This window comes from Lepisosteus oculatus, chromosome 1 (assembly GCF_040954835.1).
Source record: "Lepisosteus oculatus isolate fLepOcu1 chromosome 1, fLepOcu1.hap2, whole genome shotgun sequence".
Lineage (NCBI taxonomy): Eukaryota > Metazoa > Chordata > Actinopteri > Semionotiformes > Lepisosteidae > Lepisosteus > Lepisosteus oculatus.
In genome coordinates this window covers 57,425,321-57,443,053 of record NC_090696.1, presented here as the reverse complement: position 1 = coordinate 57,443,053, position 17,733 = coordinate 57,425,321, and the positions used below count along the sequence as shown (strand labels likewise).

The window sequence follows — 17,733 nt, the reverse complement described above, 5'->3', positions numbered from 1 at the left end:
AATGTATATACATTGTATTGTAAATTACCCAAATCTGAAAAGGTCTGAATACTTTTGCAAGGCACTGTAGTTACCCAGTGTTTCAAACAGATTAAGGTGCATGTGAATTGGCTGGTTATATTACTCTGGTGACTTAGAGAATTTAGAATAGAAATTCTGAGTTGTGACTACTTGAAAACAGGGTCTGTCTGTTATCTCCCTTCATCTATAAAATCTGACATGTCAACTTGCAGTTTGCCAACAGTCAGTAGCTAACATCACTTACACAGTGCCGCCAGCAGGATAGAGCTCAATGTATTTGAGTCTAAGCCAATTGTGAAAGTTGAGCTCACATGATGTCTAAGACAAGTTTTTACATAAAGCATTCATCACACCATGATGGAACCACAACCATCCTTGATAGTGGGCAAGGATAACTTTTCATTGCAGGCCTCTGTTTTATTTCAATTATATCTCTGGTCTCTGCTTTACAATGAATTCAATGTTTCACCCAAACGTAGGATATCATCAAAGAACTTATTGTGCTTATATATTTATGAGATGAGACTTGAACCTCAATCTCAGGACATTCATATTCAGCTTGTTAATATATTAAATCATTCTGTAGTTACGTACCTTGCCATCTGTTTATATCTAAGGTAATAAAAAATGTCCTTTAAAAAAAATCCTTTTAAAATCCTTTTTAAAATATGTTTTTCATATACCCACGGGATTTTGGAATTAGTATCTGTGTGTTCTTTCATGTCTCAAGGCTACTAAACACACAACCTCACAAAAGGGGAGAATAGAGAATCACAGGTAAACTCCTCTGACCTACTACCCTTAGAGCGAATTATCTTTTAAAAAGTCATAGGCACCACAGACCCATACTGAAGTCCAAATAGAGGGAGTAGAGGAATGTTCCTCACAGACAGCAACATAAACCTGCACTTTCCAACCTTTTCTGATGCACTGCAGGACATTTTTGGTGCAGCCTGCTGTTTTATTATGTAGCTTGATTAATGGTGAATAAATCCAACAATTAACAAATAAGAAATCAATAAGATGATCTAAAATGACAAGTATCTGATAAAGTTTTTATTTGATAAATTTTTTTACAGATTTCTTAAGCAATATCTTTTTATGCTTTTATATGTATTTTTCTCCCAGTTGTAGGTAGCATCCTGGCAGATTTGATCAGTTATATGTACAGTACCATGTATTGTAATGGTAATGGTACCATACCATTTTTTAATTTGAGCATGCTTTTTGATATTGATGATCACTAAATTTCCCTAAATTTTAATTCAAGGTATTGTATTAGAGAAATATTAGGGCTTATATTTCTTAATGTTATTTTATTATAAGAATGCAGATTTGATCTTTCTTGCAATGCACACTAACGTATTTGGGAAATTTATTATTTTTCAGAATACATTATTAGCTTTGTTCAGATACATTTATTTTCTATGTATTTTAAATATGATATGCATTTGCACATTATATGTATCTTATATGTTGCACCGAAAATATTTCAGGTGATAATTCTCCATTATTTTTTTAAGGTGGGTTCTATTTAAATTGAATCTACATAATACATATTAGCAAATAAGAAGCTTCAGATGACATCTATTGTCATTTTAAAATACTTATGTAGCAGTCTGCATTTCATTTGAAATTAAGATTATTGGATGGATGATTTCATTTAGTCAATATGATTTCTTGTCAGTTTTGAAATGACTACTCCTCCTAGAGTATGGGGTGGGAATACAGAGAGGTGATAGAGGGATATGTGATTGCAAATTACATAATTTCATCCATTTTCTAACATCTTTATCCAATACAGGGTCAAAGCCTATAGGCCGAAGCCTATCCTTACAGGCAACGGGTGCAAGACAGGATAGACCTCAGAACATCAATCTATTGCTGGGCACACACAGAAACAAACACACAGTTATATAAAGGCCAGTTTTCACAGAAGCCAATTAAACTACCAGTATGTGTTTGGTTTGTGGGAGGACACAAGAGCACCTGGAGGAAACCCACACAAACACAGGGCAAACATACAAACGCCACACAAATAGTACAACAAAAACAGGAAGTGAACCCAGGCCTCCAGTGCTGCAAGACAGAAATGCTAACCATTGTGCCAAATTGCAACAGTCTTTGCTATGTGACATTCAGTATTTCATATATCAATATAGCAAAACAGGCACATAAGTGAAGAAGGAAACAGGGAAACTATACATTTTTTTCCGGCTAATAGCCAATTGAACATATTCTGTTATAATCATTTGCCCTTTGATTTTGCCTGTATCACATATGTAGCATATCCTTTCGTGTTGCAAACTTTCACAGCAATTTAAAAGAGAAAAGTATGTCTCATCAAAGTCATTAATCCATTTACTTTGCATTAAACTATATTTAATACATTAAAATTTCATTGCTTGGCCAGACTACACACTTACCCTCAAGAAAAGGTAAGTCTGCTCACCTGCCCTAGTAATACCTGCTCACCTTTCCTAGAAAACGACATTCTATGCAGTTTATGAAACAATGCTCATCAGGGGTCATAGTACTGTATATGTTTATAGTCATGAATATTTAGAGTAGGCGAAGATCTACACAGAGAATAGAACAGAAAAATGTCATAAAGTCAAGTATTAAAAAGAAGAACCATCTGGGTTTCTTTTATATTTTTTTATGCTAGCCCTATATTAAAGAAAAACAGCTCAGTTTATACAGTAATACATTTTGGGATTGGTAGTTGCTTGCCTTAAAAGTATTTTTTTTGTTTTGTAAAAGTTGCTTTAGGGCTTTAATGATACAATGAATTCTCTGGGAGCTCATCTGTGAGAAAGATAAGGTAATCCAGGCCCAAAAAGCGTCTGCCTCAAAGCTTCTATAAATACCAAAAAGAGCAAAGTTTTTCTTGGCACATCACTGCCAATACACTACAAAAGACATAGCTTGTCATTGTGATGCCACTTGTTTTAAGCATGTTTTTGTCTAATTATAACTGCTGATTTATAATCCTGTTTGCTCAAGCCATTGCAAATGCTGTTGACTCATATTGTAATATGCCAGCCATTTCGAAAGCTCACTGCAAAGCATCTTTCTTTGATTTTATTTTTATATATCTTTATTTATCTATTTATGTAGGGAGAAATGTGTAAAAGAGTACAGTATACGTTTTTATAAATAGAAATGAGAATTTCTGACATGACATTTAAACAGTAAGAAATTTAAAATGTTAAGTCTTTGGATTTTTCTTTAGTAAGTGAATGTATATAAGCAATCGAGTGATTTTTTTAGTCTTTCTTCTACTGTCTGCTTGAGCCATTCCTTATTTCTAGTTGCAGACTTAAAAAAAACCATGATGTTGGTTGCCCAGCACTAAACATTTCCAATTTTATAGGTACTTTTTCTTAGCTTTCAAGCTCTTGTTGCAAGGCACAAATCCTCACTTGGCTGACACCTTCCTGTCATGATGTAATCAATGATAGAACTCTGAATGCAGAACAGTCAGCTAAATAACCCTTTCTTAACAGCAGCAAGTTATTACACCTCCTTTGAATACTGTTAAATCTTTTACTCATTTCATTACAATCATGCTACACCACCAGTGTTTCAATGCTACAAAAATAATTTGTCTAATCACACAAAAATGTCATACTAAAGTTCAGTAAATAGTTATCTTCCTTCTTTGTTCAAAGCTGCTGTTGTTTAGGGTACTATTTCTGCATACTTAAAGAATTTGAAAAAGCTGTCCCCTTTTATGCTGATTTTTCCTAGGAAATAGAACACCTGAAATGATTATAAATGATTATAACAATTTTAAATTTCTGAAGACATATACTGTACAGTTAGAGATATATTGGTGCTTTGGAGCTTTAAAGGTTTAACAGCACAACATGATTTCATACCTTGAATGAATATGGAAATCATATGAACATATTGTTAATTAGCACGCACCCTTTTAGATTAATGGAAGAACCTTTGATGTTGTCTCTTCTTATCATTGTGAAATTGAATTTACACTGTTGGACTGTACACCCACAGAAAGGCAAAAAGAGATGGGATTACACCATTGTAAGACTGGTTAGTTTTACCCCACTGATGTGTTATTACAACAGTAATCCTGCTCAGTACAAGAGGAGTCCGAAATTCAGACATTTGTTGTGTGTGTTTGGCTGATGAGCCAATGGTGAAAAGTTACTATCTGTGGGATTATGACTGAACACTTCTAAGTCAGAACACACTCTAAAAGATATAATTGTTATTTTATAAATGTCGATTTACTGAATGATTGCCTGCTTGTTACTGTGTGATAAGAGTAGATAACTATGTTAAGGATAAGAAAGTATCAAATATAATGAGACATGGGTACATACAGTATGACTATGAAATCATGTGACCCTTGTTTTCATAGATACAAAATTCCAAAAGCCACAAATATCTTGAAATATATGGATAGAACAACACGACACTATACTGTAAAATAAGCGCCGTCTTTCAGATGAGACGTAAAACCGAGGTCCTGACTGTGGTCATTAAAAATCCCAGGGTGTTTCTCGAAAAGAGTAGGGGTGTAACCCCGGCGTCCTGGCCAAATTTCCCATGCCTCCTAATAATCCCCCTCTATGAATTGGATACATTACTTTGTTCTCCCCCCCGCCCACTCCCCTCCAACGTCAGGCAGAGCGAAAGCCGGTTGGAGTATTCTCGGTCGCATTTAATGGCAACATCAGCTCAAAGCTAACCAAATGGAGACGGGCGTGCCGACAAGCGGACCCTGCTGATGCGGGATTAACGCTAGGATGAGAGAGATATGGATAGAACAACACACTTTTTTCATGTAGCAATTATTGCACAATAATATACTATAACTAGAAGAAACAATAATGTTAAAGTTAATATCAAGTCAATATAATTACTCAAGATTAAAAAGTCTCCAGGATCTGATGTTATTTTCCAATTGTTTTCAAGTAAAAAAGAGATGTAATTCAGAGGCCATTGACCCAACTCTTCCAGCAGCTCCCCAAGACATGGTTGTACCCATGGACTGGAGAATTCCTAATGTACTGTAGTAACCATCCACATAAATTATTATAACACTGAACCTAGTAATTATAGACTAACATGTTTGATTTTTATTACATGTAAGGTAATGGTATTAAAACAAATCTCACCTATGTATGTAAAAATAGTTTTCAAGGAAACAGTCAACATGGATTTTAAAAAAGTAATCAATTTAAAGTGCATTCAAAACAACTGGATGTACTTCTTTATTAAAAGGGTTGTGGGAGAACTACACATCGCTGGTAATAAAGATGATACCCAGGCTTCTTTCAAGAAACAGCTGGATACCCCTGGATCAATTAGCTACTAACTTCCAAATGGCCTATATACACTGAATGGCCTCCTTTTATTTGTGACATTTCTTGTGTATTTATGTATGCCTAGATTCACACCAATTGTGAAATCGACTAGTGCCAGCAGCCATATCACTCTGCAACTCACAACTGGTAACCCACTGAAGCTAAGCAGGTGTGAGCCTGGTCAGTACCTGGATGAAAGACCTCCTGGGAAAAACTAAGGTTGCTGCTGGAAGAGGTGTTAGTAGGGCCAGCAGGGGTTGCACACCCTGTGGTCCATGTGGGTCCTAATGCCCCATTATAGTGATGGGGATGCTACACTGTAAACAGGCGTGGTCCTTCAGATGAGACATAAAACTGAGGTCCGGACTCTCTGTGGTCATTAAAAATCCCAGGGTGTTTCTCAAAAAGAGTAGGGGTGTAAGTCTGGCATCCTGGCCAAATTGTACCATTGGCCCTTACCAATCATGGCCTCCTAATAATCCCTGTCTATGAATTGGCTTCATTACTCTGCTATCCTCCTTACTAAAAAAGCTGATGTGTGGTGAGTGTTCTGGCACACTATGGCTGCTGTTACATCATCCAGGTGGATGCTGCACATTGGTGGAGGTGGGGATTCCTCATTACCCGTAAAGCGCTTTGAGCAGAGTGTCCAGAAAGGCGCTATATAAGTGTAAGCAATTATTGTTATTATTATAATTGGCTGAGGGATTCACAAAAAGTTATTTTAAACCCTTCACACAAAATCCAATTTGGTCACCACACGTGAGATGTTATTGATTGTGACTTGTCCAAACAAATCAGTAGAGAACTTGAAAGGCTATGTATGCAAAAATCCAATATGGTGGCCATAATATATGACATAATAAAACCGATTTCACTCCAATACAGGTCTGCAAACATAGGTCTGAAGTTTCATACATTTCCAAGCAATTATATAAATATCAGATCTTGACAGGTTAATGTTGTTTTATAAATAAGCAGCCTGAATTGACAAAAATGTACAAATTATGAAAATTGAATGTGGAATGTGCTCATGTTTTAGAAGATACCTATCCATTGTTTGTTCAATAGATCTACAACTGAGGTTATAGGGGAGTTACATTTTAAGCCAAACATACAGTATACTATATTCCAAATTGACAACCACCTCATACAACTGACATAAGCATACATAACATATAGTTCTATTAATATTTTAGTGAAACTTGACAACAATAGCCCCAACGGCGACATTTGGCAATGTTTGCGTCTTAATTTTTGTTTTTCCTTTTGGTAGCAGAGAAAATCAAAATAATATTTAAATGCACAACAGGCACCTAAGGCAGTATTAATAATTAATACACTAATCTAGAAAAAATAGAAAGATCTGGGAAAATTCATTAATATATAGTGTTTAATTTATAAACACCAGATATCTATGAGAAATACAACATTTAAATGTTCTGTGTGCACACAAATATTTATTTTAATATATTGAAATATTTTGTTTCCAAACAAATAATCATTTGTGATTCTTTATAAGAAATATTATAACAAATATCCATCTTAATTATATGGAAAAACAAGAAATCTTACACTGAAAAATAAATGATTTATGTGAGTAATTATCAAACAGCTCCTCATTTTCTAGTTTGCTTCATTGGCAGAGTTATTATACTGAATTTAAAATTGCTTTACAAACATGCACTTCCTTTTTGATGTCTTCAGCATCATAGTTGCTAGTTAACTAGAAGAAACTTGATAGTTAAAGTCATATACCAGGAGACAGTCACACTATTTGCAGTGATATATAAACATGTCAATGTACAGTATGATGGTTAGCATCCTTCTATTGAAATATATATTGCATTAGGCACCTAACTTTTAACAGTGGAAATCTATACATGTTTAAAACAGATATAAATGGTAATTATATTCTACACAAGGCTTAAATTATTAAAATATAATAGGTTTTATTGGACAAAACTCATTCTTCCACTAGTTTAAAAGAAAAAAGAAACTGGAGCACCCCAGAGGAAACCCACATGAATGTGGGGAGAACATACAAACTCCTCACAGTTAGCACCCCAGGTCTGGAATTGAACCCAGGACCCCAGAGACATTGATACTAACAAATGTTTCACTCTGCCGCTCTTAAATATATTCAAACTCATATTTTTATGTAATGTATGAAATTTCAAACAATTTCAAACAATTAGGAACATGTCAACTAAATTGTTTGTAACATTAGGAGTCAATATGTATTTGAGGGCTGTAAGTGACAACGTTATGTCAGCTGTGGAAAAGTGGCTAACCAGTTAGAAAATTGGTTGATTCTATGAATTGGACCAATATATTTTGAAGCTTTTAATAAACCCTGCCATTTATTGTAGGTGCCGTTACAAACAACAACTTTAGAAAGTTAATACTGAAGCGAGTGCAAAAATGTATAGTCGCCTAAAGAAAAGTTTAGAATTTTCTTTTCCAGGTGCTGTTCTAAAGAATTCTGTAAACCACATGGGTTGCAAGAGCTACCACTGTTCTTCTGAATTTTCTACTAATGAATAAGGGACATACGTATGTCTGGTGCTTCTATGGGTGAAAAGTTTGGTCAGAATATTTCTCCAAAGGGAAATAAAGTGTGGACCCTTGCAATTCAAACTCCTTCTTGATTTGATTTTATTAATTTGAACTGTTTTTTTTACATGACATTGCTCAGTTTTGTAATTATTACATGTAAACCACAAATTTTAAAAAAAATTCAAAGAAAACATCCAAAATGTTTGTGTCCTGTTTCGAGAATGTATTGTGTAACAATTACTTACTCCTTACAGACCAATTTTAAAAATGCTCGTGAAGTAACTGCAGATCTTTGAAGACATAAATCTAGCAAACGTTTGGTGGATCTTGTGTGTGGAAATCAAAAACAAAATATTCTATGTTTACTTACAGATGATAAACAAAGATTTTTGGCCTTTTTATGTTATATTTTGTTCGAAAATACCATTGAATTAAAAGATATGTAGAAGTAAAATAAATGGTAAATGTGTTATTTTGTGGAACTTTTTGAACTTTTATGTACCCAATGACAACCCCCAAAAATATTGCTTTAAATGTGACATGACCACAAAAGAGAAGTTAGGTTAGTGGACTAGACTATGGTGTGTTGTAGAACAATAGGTTGTAAATCATATTCAAGTTAAAAGAAACAATAATTATCCGGAAAGAATTATTTTAGTAAAGTTTTTTGAGGTATATTTTATTTATTTGTCTGAGCCAATAAGTTGTTGAAAGATCCAGGGTGTTGGCAAAAAGCCCAGACTTTTTGTAAATTTAGCAACTGCCTGTCTTGTCAGGTACTGTAGCCAGGCAGCTAAGAATTACTAGTAAAAAAAAAAAGTAGTTTTTGTGCATTTCTGTAAAAATGCTTACTGTAACTGTGGGAGCTTACCCCTGCTGAGGAAATGCAGAATATGCACACAAGATTTAGTACAAGTATGAAAATACTGTATAAATAAAACTATTTGCACAGATGAAATACATTACAAATGTAATGCACAAGCATCTAGCACACTAGTTTTCAATTAATTTTGTCAGGTTTAAATAATGTCTCATTTTTAATACATGTGCAATTAATTATATGGTTTGAACAAGTCAAATTAGCCGTGGAGTCATTTTAATAGCCATAGCTACCCCCTAAAGACAAATATCTACTGTATATTGTCAGACATACAAAAAATGTTCCATAAATATATATTAGACACTGAGAATTTTAATAACCTGAAAATTTTAATAACCCTTTTAATAACCTGTACTTTCATTAACTTGTTCCATGCTACGAGTTGCAGATTTTAAGCATGGTAGGAAAGCACGACATATAGGATATCACAACAAAGACTCTATTTCACCTGCTTCTCTGACCCTGTGGAAAACAGAGTTGTCTGAGTTGTGCAGAAAATTCTGTTCACTGACAACAGCCCAAGGGAGAAATGATATCTACCAGTGGAAATAATGCATATAGTACTTTAACTTTTAAAAACTAAATCCTTAATATTTTGTAGAAAACAGATATGGTAATTTATAAATATTGTAACAGGCATGCACCCATACCAGTGTACTGTATGTGGAACACAGAGACACTTAGGCTGAGCAAGTGATATGACAATGAGCCTACAGGACAGCACAAGGAATGTTCTGTGGAAATAATTGATAAGGAAGTTCTTTTTTAGACCAGAAGAGGCTTGATGGTCACATTTTCCCTACAACATTGCATTTCTTGACCTGCAGAGTGCACACCTGTAGTCCAGGCGTTCAATTTGGAATACAAAAAGGTAAAAAAAGCATATCATATCAATTGATAACATTGTATGTAATGTTGCTTTATTAGCCCTATACAATTTCTTGCATTAGGAATTCATCTTTTCAAATACCCCAGCTTTCTCTCCATGAGACACAGACAGGGAGAGAAGCTTGCTCTCCATGAGACACAGACAGGGAGAGAAGCTTGGGGTCAGAGCACAGGATCAGCCATTGTACAGCACCCCTGGAGCGGATTGGGTTAAGGGCTTTGCTCAGGGGCCCAACAGAGTATGATTTCCTCTGCTGGCTGCGGAATTTGAACAGGCAACCTTCTAGTCATAGGCACAGATCCTTAGCCACAGAGCCACAGAGCCACCGCTCCGCCCTCTAAAACATCAGGGGAGAGCACGAATGCAGTCCCCCACTACCAGAAATTATGCAGTCGAGATTCCCACATTTGGGGAATTCGCAGGGGTCAGCACAGCCGGAGTGCAATGGCCGAGCCTCACCTTGGGTGAACCTTCTTCTTGATCGAGGTATCTCCCCTGCCAGGTAAGTATAATTTGTGTCTATTAACAAATGCCAAAGTAAAAAGAAAAGGTCAAAATTCTTTACCCATCACTTTTCAATTTATGTTGGATATTAAGGGATAGTAAAAAGGAGCGCAGGAGTGCTGCATTGCTGCTTCACAGCTGTGAGGCCCTGCTTTCAATTCTGGACCTGGGGTGCTATGTGCATGGAATTTGTATGTTATCACTCTGTTTGCATGGGTGTCCTTTGTTGGCTCCAGTTTTCTCCCACAGTCCAAAAACATAGTTGTAGGTTAATTGGCTTCGGGGACAATAGTCCCTAGGTGTGAGTGTGTGTCTGTGTGTGCACTGTGATGGATAGTCCAAGGTATATCTTGCCACCACCCCACCACCAAGTATAAAGCTTTTGTCTTTCCTGAATAAATCAGGGGTTGAAATGTTAGGGTGACCATTTAGTGACATAGAAAACAAATCATATACTTTATCAAGTTATTTATTTCGAAGACAAACCTTGAGCATTGTCCATTTTGTAATTTATAATGAAAATTACTTTAGTCAACTTAGTCTTGAAAACAAACAGAAGAATAGTTCCTTGGCCAAAGTGATTAGCAGACATGTAGATTTTCTACTTGTGCTACCTTGTTTGAAATACCAAAGCAGTAGGTGAACTAAAGTTACAAATAAAGTTTTATGCACATTAACATAATGGTAATTATAAGAACATATGCACTGCTGTGTTTTTCGAGGTAGAAAGCTTGTAGATCTCAAATATCACATTAAGTTTCCCTGTACAGGCGGATCAATAGTTTATTTCTAGATGTTTATGCACGAATGTTAAAACAAATCAATAAATACCTTGCTTCTGACATGTATAGTTTTCTGTACATAGAAATCTGAAATATTTTCTTGAAACCATTTTCTTGTACATAAAGGGGTTCATGGCTCATTGTGCCATGAAGTGGCTCATTCTCACCCCTAGATATTTCTACTATTAGAGGTTTTATTGTCTTTTACACATTGAAGAAAAGCATAGAAAGCAATGAAAACTGAGGAATCGATAGTGCTCGGGTTCATACACATAGACGTGGTACATAAGGTCCTGGGGAGGCATCACCTGCGTGAGGATGAAATCCTTCAACATGTTTAAGGCTTCAAGTGGACCTCTGCCTTCATGTCAAGATCATGGCTCTATTACTAACTCCCGAACCGGAGCAGTTCAAACACCAACAGGTTAGGGGGGTGAATATGAGCTATTAAAGCTGCTGCAGAAGACTTTGCTGCAAGACATAATCCTTTTTAAAGGAAAACAAATCAATTGACCTCTTTCACTCCCGACAGGTCATTGCCAACACACATTAATAATATATTTTGAAGAGGAAGCTTGCTAGCCAGAAAAATATGGTTAAACCTCTGGCCTCGGAGGCAGAAAATGCTTGCTAGCTTAGCAAAAGTTTGCTAAGTACAAACAAAATACTCTTATCATAAGTGATCAGAGCAGCAATCATTTACATTTTCAAATAAAGCAAAATATCTTTTCAAAAGCCTCGCTTTTTACATTAGAAAAGTAAGCTTTTAGTAGATATTGTCAATTTTTCAATTATTTACATATTTAATATTCAATTATGGGGGTCTTTTTGTCTGTTTAAATGATTTGTCCAAGATTTCACATTTTCCTACAAAAACAGTAGCCATGAGGCCACACACAGTAAAGGCTCTCGTCTGAGCACGGTTTGAATTCTATGACTGTCAGAGGGTAGGGTAGGACTATTCAGCCTTTTTCAATTCCTGGTGACTTGGCAACCCTTCTGACCTCACAGGGCTTTCAGACACACAGTGCTGTTGGTGAGGGAGTTGCCTCTTCTCCAATGAGTGCTGAAACTGCCTGACTGGCTATAGTGCCTGTGATGTGTTAAAAGGCAAATGGCTTCAAGATGGGAGGGTTAGTGAAGTGGGTATACTCTTTTTCATTCTTTACTGTATGCATCATTTGGTTTTTAACAGGGCAATTGTCAAATTGTGTAGGTATAAAAATATTGAAAAATAGACATAAACTGAGCAAGCTCAAACTTAATTTGTGAATATATATATTAGAACTTTATAATCTCCCTTTTAAACACATATTTAGCTTTGAAACTGGACATGTTTAAATACAGTAGTATTACACATTGGTAGGTATACATTTAATACAAATTCTTACAATAATATCGTTCAACTAAACGTGCTTTAAGTATTTTCTATTGTCTCCTTTAATAGTAAGGAAATGTTTTTTGTCAAGTAAAAATTTTCAAGTTGTTTTTTTTTAAAGTAAAAAAAAAGAAAAAAGTTAAGAAAAGGCCTGGAAGTATGATTTTCAGTTAAGTCATCATGCAATACAGAGTTCTCACATTACACTTTGTACACTTTCTTGTAAATTATGTGATGTGCAGAGCTAGCTGTGTCCAAAGCTATTTTTTTCTGAAGAGAGTTTCATCTGGGATTTCATTTAATCTTTAAGTGTGCTAATTAGAGAAAAAAAACCCTGAAAATAATTGCGATAAAACAGCTATTCTGATTGTGTATATAAAACTTTTAGTTTGTCAGTGAAAAATAATGTTTATATATACTGTATATGTTTTTATGTGCTATTTATATAAGATAATGTTTTTAGCTGTGGAGAGCATCCCCTTTGGACAATAATACAGTGATTCCCTGAAGGTCATGAATGTGCTCTTTTGTTATGCCAGCATGAAGTACATACATTGCCAAATACCACAGAGCCAAATCTTCCCTGCTCACCCAGTGTGCAGCTCAGTCTTTTTGTGGCTCCATGGCTCTGTGAAGCTAGTCCACAGAAACTGTACTTGGCACCTGTCAGAATTGCAGCTTTCCCTGTGCAGGGTCTAACAAAATTGCCTTGAAGCGATTTACAAGGTGAGAATTATCCATTTCACAACAATTAAAAACAGACTGTGGATCAGCTGCACACATCAATCACCCCTCAATCAATCACTGTCATTTGTGGTCCAAGAATTGTGGGTAATATTAACAATCAAAAAAACTGAGGTATTTTAGTCATCTTATTACGATGAGCCATGGAAAGTGCATTTCTGTAATCCAAGACTCATCCAATAACCAAGTAATGAAGTGAAATAGTATAATAGGAAGCTAATCACACTGTTCTAGTTTTACTCTTTGCTTTTGATAATGTAAAATGTCACTATCACATTTGTCTTTTTTATCCAGTCTGAATACTTTTTGATAGTTTTCTATATGTGATAGAATTTTAGATTCTCCTTCTGATTTTTTAACATTTACACATTTATGGAACTCCACTTAGAACCTAATTACAAAATGATATTCCTTCTCTTAAAACAACTTAAATGATCCTCAGATCACAGTCATGTACTGTCTTATGGTGAGCTGAGGATTTAAACTTTCATTTGGTTCTTTGGCCTAGTTTTGTGGATATCTAGTAACAACACATTATAAGCATAAAATTGTAAATTGTAAAAAAAAATTGAACTCTTCCACTGCAAACTGGCTTCTCCAGTATCTTTCCTTAGTTAAAATCTCATTGACTTTCTTTCTTTCCATTAAAATTAACTTGTTGAAGACCAATGCTTAAGATACAACCTTTTTGCTTTTGTAAAATGTAAGTGTCCTGTGTTTGTTTATTTCTTAAAATAACATCTGTGCATGTGCCTTGTATTATCCTTTACAAAGTAAATCAAAAAGCTATAATTTGTAAGATCTGCCATTTCATTTTTGGCTGCACAGTTTCCTTTGTGGGTTTCACAGTCATTATGAGGAAAACTGAAATCCTTAGATATGATCTTGTTCTTTTACATGTTTCTAATCATTGCATAACATATATTCTTTAGAATAGCTCTATTATACAAGCTCCATTTGTCCATTTGTCAATTTTAGATTGGATTATTCATTCAGTTTTCAATTGATTTGCTTCTGTGCTTTAACAATGGACAAGCCCCTCACCAAATCTAACTTGCCAGTCACTACCCAACAATGTGTACCCATAAATAGACTATCTAGAGGAGTTAAATATGTTTCTGAAACTCTAACAGCATCATAGGCATAAGCCAATACAGCTATCTTTAACATTTACACTATGTCTAGTAATCTGAAGGCTTGAGGTAGGGTGATATCATGTTGGTTTAGTTATGATGGGGCATCTCTCTTGCAGATATCTTGCTTTCTAAGCTCCCCCTTGAATCTTTTTAGGGATTTCCACTTTTTAGGTACCAGTGAAAACTTTAGGGGAGGCAGACATATTTCAGGGCTGGAGCCCACCTGGCTTTTCCACTGCCACCCTGTCTTGAGCCTTTGCATGTGCTGTTCCTTTTCCTGGTGCTGGTAAATATTTTACAGATCATCACAATGTTAGTTTTAGTCTTCAGCAGCCTAAATCTTTGAATTCTTACAGCAGTCACTCTGGATTGCTTCCAATGCCATTCATCCAGACATGTACATTCTCTGGACTGGATTCTTGCCCGCTCTTTTGACAGTTTGTGTTTAGGAAATGCAATGCTGCACTTCAGTAGGCCATAAATAGGATCTGCTAAATCAAGATGCCCTGTTCTGCAAATCTGTTGAACCCTTTTGTGTGATGCTGTAGCGTGTATCATCCCCAGATATTAATGCAAACTTCTCCCTTTTCTTTTATAGTATCTGAATTCTTGTCAATTATTTTTAACACTGTAACAAGATTTAGTTTAGTCATTTAAAAATAATGTTAACAGCTCTAATTGTTCATTGATAAACTTCCATTTCATGTAATTATTACTCCGCATTTCTTGAACGTATACTTATACTATTGTACGTTATCATCTTTATATGACCATTTGTTAAAGCTGAAATCCTTTTGAAAAACCTTAAATCTTTAAATTGTTTGTCCCCAATATCAAAAGATTTCAGTGTAATAGAACATTACTATCAACTCATTAGAGTATCAAATAGAATTAAGGCTTTGAGTGGTTTTATCATAAACTATAGCATGATGTAGTTACATCAAGCCCTGTACTATCTTGTACTATCAAGGCCTGTCTGAATATATTGATTTTTTGATAGGAGGAAGGGTACATTTTTGACTTTGTAATGAAATTGAGATGACATACGTTATTTATAATTCAAACTAATTCTCTCCCCTACCCAAGTATAATAAATCTGTTTGAGAAGCACAGACAGATTTACTCATGTAAATAAAAAAGGAATATAACATACAGTAGAGGTACTGAAAATTAAGCACCTCCTTGCCTGTGCTAAAAAATGATTATTTAGTGTAGCAGTAGAGTGTCTGAATCTTGTGCAGCTGGAATTGGAGCTGTTAAAAGATTTGCATTTGTGCCTAGGCTCAGTATATGCTTACTTTAAAAAAAATGTAACAAAGTTTATCCTCAGAATCATTTTGTGATTAAAATATTCTTAGGCAGTGACAAAGAAACCACCACTCCAAAAAACAAGAGCAAAACTGCTATATGTATGTTTGTGAGTCTGCACTCAAAATATTTATCTTTGTGCTTAAGAACAGGAAACTAGACACGTTCACTGGTAAACTGTGCAAACACATCTATTATGTACGGATTACATTAAAAAAACTTACCACATTAAATTATGAAAAAAAAAATACATTTTCACAGAAATTCTGAAGAATCTCATACTAGATGGTTGTGCATCAAAATATTGCATGCATTTATTATTTAGTACCATTTCCATGGCTGCTTAGGTACAGGTAATGAAAAACGAATCCACCCAAGATTTACCGAAATGGCATTCATAAATATGTTGTGATTTGTGGCAAAAAGTGCTGTAATGTAATTTATGGTTTTCAATGATGTTTTTACTCGAATCACTCAAGTGAAGAGGCCAAAAAAGACTTTATTTAAAATTCCATCTGGCCATAAGTCCTTGGTAATTTATATCCATATCATAAATGGCATACAGTCTGGTCAGGGTTAATTTTGAAACTTTTACACAGTACTCTGTAAAATTACTCTGATAAAATGTGATCCTGCAAATGCATTCTTCAAATTAGCATTGGGCAAGCTTTACATGCTTTATATTGGTATTACAGTAAATGTATCAAGTACGTGTGTGACTTTTGAGTGTAATATATTTTTTATACTGGGGAAAAGGAATTGTTCCAAACCTGTATTTTTAATAATAATAATTATTATTATAATTTATTTGAAGACATGTAATACCAATAACTTTAGGAAGGTGTACATTTACTGGTAAGTTTAATTTCATGTCAGATGAAATGTACTGTATTTAGATAAAGTAGATTTTGATGGTATCGGTGTTTGAAATCATGAATTAAGCATTCAGTGTGGTAAATTATATATTTCTCAGACATAATTACTTAAAGAGTGTCTCACATGAACAATTAGTGTACTGAGTATCAAATTTCTGTCAGAGTAGATTTTAGAATATACAGGTGTATGCCAGTAAGAAAGAAAATCAAATCAAATTCAGTTTATAAATAACACTGAACCTTCCTTGCTCACATACTGTACTATGCACATTTTTTCATCAGACAATAAAAAAACAGTGCTATGCATGAAATTAAGAAGGTAAAAAAGGCATGTGAATGTATATACAATATTATGCTAGGGATCCCAGAAGACAATGCAACAGCTGTTATTCAAGATGGTCTTGTAAGTGTGTAAATCTAAAACTTTTAAAAATTTTAAACTTCATCAGAGTGAGCATTTTTTTGAGATTGTACAAATAAACTTTTGTAGGGAGTTTGAAACATCTGACATTTGTTGTATTTAAAACGCATTATTCATGACAGATGATTGTCTTGCCTAGTTGGATCTAATTACAGTATATAGTATATTATAGGAAAATCCTATACTTGCAAAAAATATTGCTACCTTGTGGAAGTGTCAGCTAAGTAAGACTGAGTAATCATCCTGTGTAAGATTTAAAATGATAAAGATATGTGTAAAACAGGTCTGCACAGTTGATCTTGATTATATTTCACCCTTTAACAGGACTATTTATACAGTTTTGCCTATTCAAAATAACTATCAGCAAACAAATTGCAGCAAACACGTTATCAAATGTATTCCAAGATGTGCTTTGGTGAGTAGCTCTTTGATCACACTTATTGTGGGCTAAATATAAAGTTTGAACTGATCTTCAGTAGAGGATTCTTGTGCAAACCTAGTGGAAAGGCATAATCAAGTATTGGCTTATGAAATGGTAGGCAATGGGTGGATTAAACCTTTAATTTAATTATAACGGTCACTTATGTAGGTCTCCTCTATTACAATATTGAATAATACCTGCTAGTTAAATCAAGGTTCATCAGTTAACTTGGGCACATCTTGGACATCTCTTGAAGTGTTACTTCACAATGCTTTTTGTCTCTCTCAGCAAATAAACAATATAAAAAACAGTCAACAACAAAAATAAAGAACACAAAAATATTTAATTTGGAAGTGGAAGTACTTACTGTAGCAGAATGCAATTGTGTTTCTGGAGGATGGATTACCCATACTCCTGTATAGGTTTACAAATGTTGCCCTTATTGCAACAAAGATTCAGCCTTAGGATGTCACACT

At 34.7% G+C, this 17,733-nt stretch overlaps 1 protein-coding gene and 1 non-coding gene across 2 annotated transcripts in view; both read right to left on the bottom strand.

Annotated features, from left to right (window-relative positions):
• The window catches only part of pitx2 (paired-like homeodomain 2), a 105,575-nt gene that overhangs the window by 24,042 nt on the left and 63,800 nt on the right, over window positions 1-17,733 (bottom strand). The gene's annotated exons all lie outside the window — the stretch shown is intronic.
• LOC138241411 (U1 spliceosomal RNA) lies at window positions 10,035-10,198 on the bottom strand. The gene has a single exon (XR_011190640.1). It is a non-coding gene; the product is annotated as a U1 spliceosomal RNA (small nuclear RNA).